The sequence below is a fragment of the Mustela erminea genome, chromosome 16 (assembly GCF_009829155.1).
Source record: "Mustela erminea isolate mMusErm1 chromosome 16, mMusErm1.Pri, whole genome shotgun sequence".
NCBI classification, from domain to species: domain Eukaryota; kingdom Metazoa; phylum Chordata; class Mammalia; order Carnivora; family Mustelidae; genus Mustela; species Mustela erminea.
Window position 1 is genome coordinate 29,837,666 of NC_045629.1, and position 9,400 is coordinate 29,847,065.

General features: G+C 36.6%; 1 pseudogene; it reads left to right on the forward strand.

Annotated features, from left to right (window-relative positions):
• The first annotated feature begins 988 nt into the window (after positions 1-988).
• LOC116574783 lies at positions 989-1,264 on the forward strand (annotated as a pseudogene).
• Positions 1,265-9,400: the final 8,136 nt, after the last annotated feature.

Consider the following 9,400-nt stretch of genomic DNA (forward strand, 5'->3'; position numbering starts at 1 on the left):
TCTTTGGAAAAATTAAGTTTCAACCCTAAGTAATGATGCAAAAGAGACAAAATGTCTTATTGCCACTTGCATTTCTCTATCTTTCCTCCCTTCTGTCTTCCAGATTCTAGTACCCTTTTACTTCTTCACTGTAATATTATCTCTAGTATTTTACCCTCTAGACAGTCCTCATTGTCCAAAATAATAATCATTTCAAAAAAATCACTCAATTCATTTAGCTCATATATCTTTAGATGAGCAGTAAGACAAGCCCAGTTATTTAATTTAATTAATTCATGTCAAGGCAAAAAATTAAGATTTGTATTTTCTTCTCTACCAGCTTTCTCAAGTGCCTATTAGATTGTTCAAAGGAGCAATCATACTGTAACTCCGGATGGCAAGAAATCAGACTCTGTGTGATTCTCCAAACATCTTTACTAATTCCTAAGGAGATCTGTGTAACTGTTTCCCAATTTTAAACATTGTAACCTTGTACTATCATGTAATTAGCCCTGGGCATAGATACCTATTTTCTAAAACTACTTTCATCATCTTTATCCTTCCAAACCTTTTTATCCTGCTTTTCTTATCTCTATTAATGGGAATATCATCTACCTTTATCATATATGACCATCATCATATGATTTTATTGCTCAAGGCACAAAAAAATTATCACCTTTTCTCACCTCTTACATAGTGACCAAATATTCTCAACCCTATCTGAAATATAACATGAAATCCATAAATTCATCTTATTTACATCCCTATTTTTTCCATCTTCATTGAGGACCTTGTGGTGTGCCTCTAGGGTGAGCCTTCTTCCACACAGCTCCTTATCCACACAGCTAATATGATCTTGCTAGGATGCAAACTTTCCACTTACAACAGGAAAATAATCCCTTCAGGATCTAGTATATGTCTTCCTTCTCAAACTACTCTCAACTTTTCCACATGGAGCACACGATAATTACAAGTAAAACCAGCATTTAGAGACCTGGTTTGTGGTGACATGGCTAAACGCACCAAGAAGATCAGAATCCTGGGTAAATAGGGGACCCGTTATGGTGTCTCCCTCAGAAAAATGGTGAAGAAGATTGAAATAAGCCAGCACACCCAGTACACTTGCTCCTTTTGTGGCAAAACCAAGATGAGAAGACAAGCTGTGGGGTTCTGGCGTTGTGGCTCCTGCATGAAAACCATTGCTGCTGGCACCTGGACCTACAACATCACTTCTGCCCTCATGGCAAAGTCAGCCATCAGACTGAAGCAGTTGAAGGACCAGTAGAAGTTCCACCATTTGAAACACTGCTAACCTATATTAAACGGGTTAATTTATGTAACAAAATTTTTTTTAAAAAAACAACATTTATTGGGCACTTACTCCATTCCAGGAGGCATAATAAATATTTTGTTAGGTCCGTAATCAAAGGAGCGAGACTGATACAAAGTGAAGGTCAAGCAAAGCTTTATTTTGCTCCAAGCATCGAGAATCAAACCGACCGTTCGGGGCCGCCTCTTACAGAGAGGGCAACCACCCCCAGCCTCACAGACTAACTTTTATAGAGCAAAGGCCATGTGGTTGAGCCTGGCCACACACAGGTGGCCAATGAGATTGCAACACAGAGAGAAAGCTGCACAGTCATGCTAGGTCACACACGGGTGGCCAATTGAATTACAATTTACCCTATAGTAGATATTTCAACTAGTCTATCACCTTGGTCAGAATTGGCACCCAAAAGGCGCCCAAAAGGTGGGGCCCACACTCTTTGGTAGCTAGGGAGACAGTATGCGGGCTCCACTAATTGGATGTCTCCACTTGGCCCAACTCATCCCTGCATTCGGGGTTCTGTTATCTCCACCTGACCTGACCCGCCCTTGTATTTGGGCTCTGTTATCAGGGACTGGTCGACCATATTTTATTACATAAACAACAAAAATGGTTGTTCAACTGAGATAGAGCCACTCTGGCTAAACAGGCCCTTACAATTTCACCAGGACAATCTCATTTATGTCTTACAATAACACACTAAGAAAAATGCACTATCACTGTAATTAATGTTAAAATGAATAAAGTAAGGCCTAGAGAGGTTAAATAATTGTCCCATGCAAATGAAGGAAGTCAGGAATCAAACCCAGGTTAGCTTGCCTCAGAGTTTATATTCTATTTTTTAAATTTAATTTTTAAATTAAATATATTTGTTATGTGCAAGTTTAACATTTTGTAAGTTTAAGGTATACAACCAGTTGATATACATTTATATATTGCAGTATGATTGCCACTGTAGCTTTAGCTAGAACCTCTACCACATCACATAATTATCATTTCTTTTTTTTTTTTTTTTAAGATTTCATTTTCTTATTTGACAGAGAGAGCCAGTGAGAGAGAGAACACAACCAGGGAGAGGAGAAGAGGAAGAAGCAGGCTTCCCGCTGAGCAGGGAGCCAGTCATGGGGCTCAGTCCCAGGACCCTGGGATCATGACCTGAGCTGAAGACAGACCCTTAACATCTGAGCCATCCAGGCACCCCATAATTATCATTTCTTAATAGCCACACTCCACAGCATCTTGTTGTTCCCCCATTTAAAAAAAAAAAAAATGTTGTCTTTCATCTCTATCATCATTGCTGTGCAAAAAAACTCAGTCTGTTAAGTGGCCAGGTAAGCAGCCATCTCTTGGTTTTGGCTCAGGTCATGATCTTGAAGTTGCAGGATCCAACGCTGCATCAGCTCAGAGCTAAGCACAGGGTCAGCTTCAGATTTTCTCTCCCCCTGCTCCTCCACTTCTCTCTTTAAATTAAAAAATAAAAAGAACCTGGGGCTTAGTGGAGCACCTGAGTGGCTTTGTCAGTTAAGCATCTGACTTAATTTCAGCTCAAGTCATGATCTCAGAGTCTTGGAATGAAGCCCCACATCAGGCTCTGTGCTCAGCAGAGTCTTCTTGGGATTCCCTCCCTTTCTCTCTGCCCCTCCCCGCCTTATGATGGCTCTCTCTCCATCTCTCTAATAAATAATTCTTAAAAAAAAAAAAAAAACTTGAGGCTTAGTGAGAGTTGATAAATTTCCCAAGACTGCAAAATCATAAAATTATAGCATGGGCCTGAACCTAGGCTACTCTGAATTCACCCTGCTCTGCCTCTGCCCTTGGTCTGTCTGGTCCCTAAGATGAGATCAAGAGTCCCATAGACACTCTGCCTTCTAACATATCCTTGATCACTGACTACAATCAGAGGATGTTATTAAATGCCTTGGGCCATACATAGCAATGTTCAAAAAAGGAAAGATGTTATTGGAGAATTCTGACTCTTTCTCTCCAAATGTCATCCATCAATAGTCAATTCGTGCGAACATCAAATCGGTGTTATTTTCTTTTGAAGTATAAGGAGAAAACATTAATTTGTATGAATTTAAGCATGTGATTAAAGCACGAAATTCTTCCCAGTCATGACTATGAGAAAGGTTTGAAATGAACTGTAGTCCTCAGACCACAGTGTATTAATGTATCTTCCCAAGGGCCCATATCTAGGAATGTTTCAATGGCTCAAGTGCACCCATGGGTGGTTATCTGGAGTGCGTGTAGATTCAGAAACAGCTTCTGTTTTTTCTTTTTTTAAGATTTTATTTATTTATTTGACAGAGAGAGATCACAAGTAGGCAGAGAGGCAGGCAGAGAGAGAGAGAGAGGAGGAAGCAGGCTCCCTGCCGAGCAGAGAGCCCGATGTGGGACTCGATCCCAGGACCCTGAGATCATGACCTGAGCCGAAGGCAGCGGCTTTAACCCACTGAGCCACCCAGGCGCCCCAGAAACAGCTTCTGTTTTGAGTGAAGACCAAAAGAGGTGTTGAAATTCCACAGAATATTGTAATTATAAGTCATATTTGGCAAATATTTTAACATCTAACACAAACTACATTTGTTTTTACTTTTTTCTCCTCCAAGGCATAAAGTATCAGAAAATATTTTAGACTCTCCTTATATTGAAAGAGAAGTAAACACAGCTAAACATACCTGTAGGCTAGAAAATTAACATACAGATTTTTTGCTGTCGTTGATCACAGACCATTTAAACCAAATAAACAATAATAAAACTATGCAATAGTTCTAATACAGGAGCCACATTAGTGATCAGTTCATTTTGAAAGTAAATTTATTGCAGATAGCTATAAATCATAAAAATCCTTTGGCATAATAAGTAAAATATAATTTTACATTGTCTAAATGTCCTCTATCATGGTAGAAAGACAATTTTAGCTATTGTAACTGGTATGGTGCATGGACTCTCGTTTTATAAATATTTAGGCTCTGACAGTCAAAGTGTGTAACTGAGAAGAGCAGAGCCCAGTGCAGAAGATGAACACCAGCCCCTGAATAAACTGGAGAAGACAAGAATGTAAGCATGACCATTCTTTTATTGCACTATGCTTTGTTTACTTTTAGACACTGTGTATCAATAAAGCCACAGGTGTCCAGTCTCCCACTAGGTTGTCACCAGAGAGTTTATCTTTTTGGCTTTCGAGTTTCTGTAATAACGTTATTCAAAAGATGAACCCATTTCACTTTTATTAACTGGGAAGTAATTTAATATGAACAATTTGAATAATTCCTTCTGAAAATATATTTTTATGGCAAATCTGTTGCTTGGAGTCTTAGGGTCTGATAAATGACAATCTAAACAGTTATTACTCACTGCAAAATGGTCAAAGACAAGGTTTAGCTATACCAAGCTGAAACCTTCCTTACTTCCAATAATTCTCCCATAAAAGGCCCAAACACAATCATGCCAATTCTAGAGGCAGAACATATGAACAGAGCAATCTGTCTAAAATAGTATTCCTGCTGAGAAAACACAAGAAGACCATGAAAAAAATCTCTACTTGAAGGAAAAGGCAAATAGCAAAAATAATGAGCTTTCAAGTTAGAGACAGAGCAACTCTCTTCAAAGATGAGATACACAACTACTTATACACAGCACTGATGAAATATAATTCCGAATAAAACATTTAAGAAAAGTCATAATTACTATAATCGCTGTCAATAATAATTTTTAAAAAGCCTTCTTTTTCGAACTACAATCTTGGAACATCTATTTACTGATATGGATGGCATGTTGTGTTGCACAGTCTTTTTTGTTGTTGTAAGTATTATTAAATTAATATAATTTTTTAAAAATCAGAACAAATGCAAACTGAAATGCATGGGTTGAATGTGATGTGTGCTGGCAAGCCACTTTGATTTTGAGTGACATTAGATCTGATACTTTCTTATGTCTCCCATTTATGACATAGGTTGTTTCTGTCAAGCACAGTGTTTTTTCTCTTGCAACTCCACATTTCTCCCTTTAAAATATTCCAAAATAGACTCAGTCATAGGTCATGTGCATAACCTCACCACCATCACCAAGCCTTTCTTCTTTATTCCCAGCTTGAGCGCAAGCCTCTTGAAGAGGGAACAGGGACAATTTGCTTATACTCACTGTTCCATCTCCATTGCCTATACAGTGCCTGGTACATGGGAGGTGCTGAATAAATATTTTTTGAATGAACAAATGAATGAGTAAATACTATGACAAGTTGCTAACACCTATTTTCAAATTAAAAACTCCATAACAGCAGCAACAGCAACCTCTAATGTGTCAGTATTGTGTTAAATGTTGTGCACACCAGCACTCAGATAGATAGGACTATTTTCCTTTTACAAATGGAAAAATGAGGTTCTAAAGTTCAAGACACATGTGAATGGCTTACTGTTAAAGCCAAGTTTCTAACTAATTTTGGAAAAGTTCATATATCAACTCAAATTAAGTTTGGCTGATAGTAACAGAAAACTTCATGGGAGTGGTTTAAACTCAAGTTTGGTATCTAGCTGTGCTCTACAAAATTTTTAAGAACCAACACTCCATCCAGGTCACTGTTCTAACATATTTGAGTTTTGTCCTTTATTCTCATATTCTAAGGCAATATCTTCCCTCCAGAGAGCAAGATGGAGGAGTAATTAAAGAGTAGTAAAAAAAAAAAAAAAATACATGACAATTCTGTCTTAAAGGTGTCTGGAAGCTGACACATTTATTTATATCTCACTGACCAGAATGTAATTACTGTTATGGGTTGAATTGTGTCCCTCAAAATTCATATGTTGAAATCCTAATACTCAGTACCTCAGAATATGACCTTATTTAGAAATAGGGTTGTTGAAGTTGCAATTAATTAAGATGAGGTCATACTGGAATAAGGTGGGCCTGTGATCCAATATGACTGATGTCCTTTCAAAAAGAATGCTATGCAAAGACACAGACATGAACACAGGAAGAACATTAGAAGAAGATTAGAATCAAGCTGCCATAAGCCACAGAGCTACCACATGCTAGGAAAGATGCCTAGAACAGATCACTTCCTGGCAGCTTCAGTGGGAACATGGCTCTGCTGACTTCATCTTGGACCTCTAGCCTCTAGAACCATGAGACAATAAATTTCTGTTGTTTAAGTCACTCATTTTGTAGCACTTTGTTAAGCCCTAGAAAATCAGTAATGTAACCTTTACAAAATTTAGGTTTTTGGCTCTATGTTCAGTTAAATTTTTGAAAAAGAAGGAAAATAACTATTTCAGGACAGTAATCAGTCTCTGCTAAACTATGCTACTCTCTGGAAAGTGGTCTCGAGGTTCAGTATTTCAATTAATTGTGAAAAGTATATTAGCACATCACACTTTAAGCCACATAGAAAGAAAAAAATGCTAACAATTTAATTATGACAGGTCACCTACAACAAAATGCATTCTTATTTCAGAGTTATGAAATGTAAAAAAAGAAATGGGCATCTTAGAATCAATAAAATATAGTAAATAATCTATAGACATTTAGTTTTAACAGTAAGCACAGGAAAGAAATAGTTTACATGAGCTATAATATAATATTTTATACTCTACCTTACATAAAACAGATGACTTGCCTTACTGCAAATTTAAAAAAGTATACAAAATTTAGTCTGATGCAGATTATTAAAATGTCAATATAAATATTGATATAGATATAAATAAATAAAAGTAAACCTCTTCTTTGATTAACCTTGTTCAAAGTGCTTCCACTGTATTAGTGGAATGCAAAAATCAGTGGTTTCATATATTCCCCTTAAATCAATGTAATATTTGTTATCAGTTATATTTACCCTGGAAAAGACTTTTTGAGCAATTTGATGCCCTTTTCCCTCCCAAATAAGAATATAATAATGCTGCTTTAACTGGGAATAATAAAAAGAGGATCTAATAAGTAAGATAATAAAAACTGTAAAATCATCAAATGCAGTCATAATTAATTTCCTGGCCTAAAAAACGTTTTTGCTTTTATTTTCCTTTTCTCCATGAAACTCAGTCCCATTTACTTGAATTATTCTCCTCATTATGTATCAGCTAAACTTCTTTAGAAGCAACTGGGATTTTTCTCTTTAGTCCCAAAGGAAAGTTTTAATTGCATGTTGCCATGACAAGTTGAATTATTAAGACACATATTACTAGAAATTTCTACAACTTTCTAATTTTAGAGGGTCTTATCAAGATAGCCACTTCCTTTAGATGTAGCCATGACCTAAAAAATGCAAAGCATCTGTCTCACAATTAGCAAGGAACAATGTAAGGATCAGCTCAGTTGCGTATCCAGGGCCAGAGAAAGGAAACCAGGATCTCCCACTGTGCAGGCTTTGATGATTTTACATTTGTGAACACATAACTGAGCTTAATTCAGCAACTGACCTGTGAAAGAGCATTAGTAATTAACATTAATATTAATAACTATTATAATATTTAGAGTGTCTCCCCATAGTATTACAGAATATAATAAAAACAATTTGAGATTCAATTATATCAATAAGCAGCTAAAACATTAGACAAAAACATTAGCTAACACAATGACAAAAATGCTTACCGTATAAAGCAGGCATCTGTGAGGCAAAGAGCAGGGCTTCTCATAAAGATTGCTGTATATTGTGCCTTTAAGCAATGTCTCTAGGTAGATATTTTTGGGAGAATGTAGAATTTAGTGGTAACAGTAATTTCGCTAAAGGAAAAGGTGAGGGAATAGTCAAACGTACTTAGAAAAATGGAGGTGATAAGTAATTCATTCTTTCTCTAGATGGTACTTATTCAATATACTTTGTCCCCATGATCACCTATATGCTTGACTAATCAATGTTCTAGATCAGGAGTCAGCATGCTTTTTAATGAAAGATAAATATTTTGGGCTTTACTGGACACTCTTTCACAGCTACTCAACTCTGCCATTTTAAGGTGAAAGAACCAATAATGCTTTGTGTTCCAATAACACTTTATTTATGAACACTGAAATTTGAATTTCATATAATTTCCATATGCAATAGAATATTATTTATTTATTTTGTTCTCAACCATTTAAAAATGTAAAAATCCTTCTTAGCTCACACACCACACAAAAACCTGTGGCAAGCCTGATTTGGTCCACAGACTATGGCTTGTCAACTTGTGTTCAACACTGAGTTTCGTAAAGTGAGGCATCTCTTAAATTCACCTATACCAACCTTCCAGTACCTAATACATTGCCTTATATTTGGTAGGTGCTCTGTAAGTACTTGTCAAAGTGATACTGGCATTATAGAGGTCAATTATAGTGAATGAAAACAAAATGTAAAATATATTCATTTTTTTGTCAGCCTTCTCAGAATGTCATTAAGCAGGTTCCTCCTACTATTCTCATTCATAGTGTCCACTTCTTTTCCATTAGGTAGTTACCACAATAGTTGGTTACATATTTATCTTTGAGTTTCCATGCTTATTACTATATTAATTTCAATTGCTAGTGTGATGAATTATCACAAACTTAGTGGCTTAAAGTAACACATATTGGCTATCTCACAGTTTCTGTAGGTTAGCAAGTTTGATGATATGGTGGGGTCTCTAATTACAGTGGCATACCGCCAAAATCAAGGTATCTGCAGGACTGTGTCCCTTTCTAAAAGCTCTAAGAAGATTCTTCTTTTAGACTCAGGGAACCTATTGGTAGAACTCAGTTCCCGGGGGTAGTAGGACAGAGGTCCCACATCCTCGATGACTGTGGCTATTATTCTCAGCTTCTAAAGTCCATTGCATTTCTTGACTCATGCCCTCTTTGTTTTCAAAACCAATAGCTACAGATCAAGTCCTTCTCATGCATCATCTCTACTATCTTTTCTTCTGCTCTCCATCTCCCTGTGGCTTCAAGCAGGAAATATTGTTTGCTTTTAAAGTTTCATGAGATTAGATTGGTCCCATTCATATAACCTAGGGTAATCTCCCTGAGTTAAGATCAATAAACTTAATTACCTCTGCAAAGTCCCTTTGCCATGTAATATAACACAGTTATAGGTTTCAGGGATCAGGACATAGACATCTTTGGGAAAGGTATTGAAAAATGGGAAATAAAAAG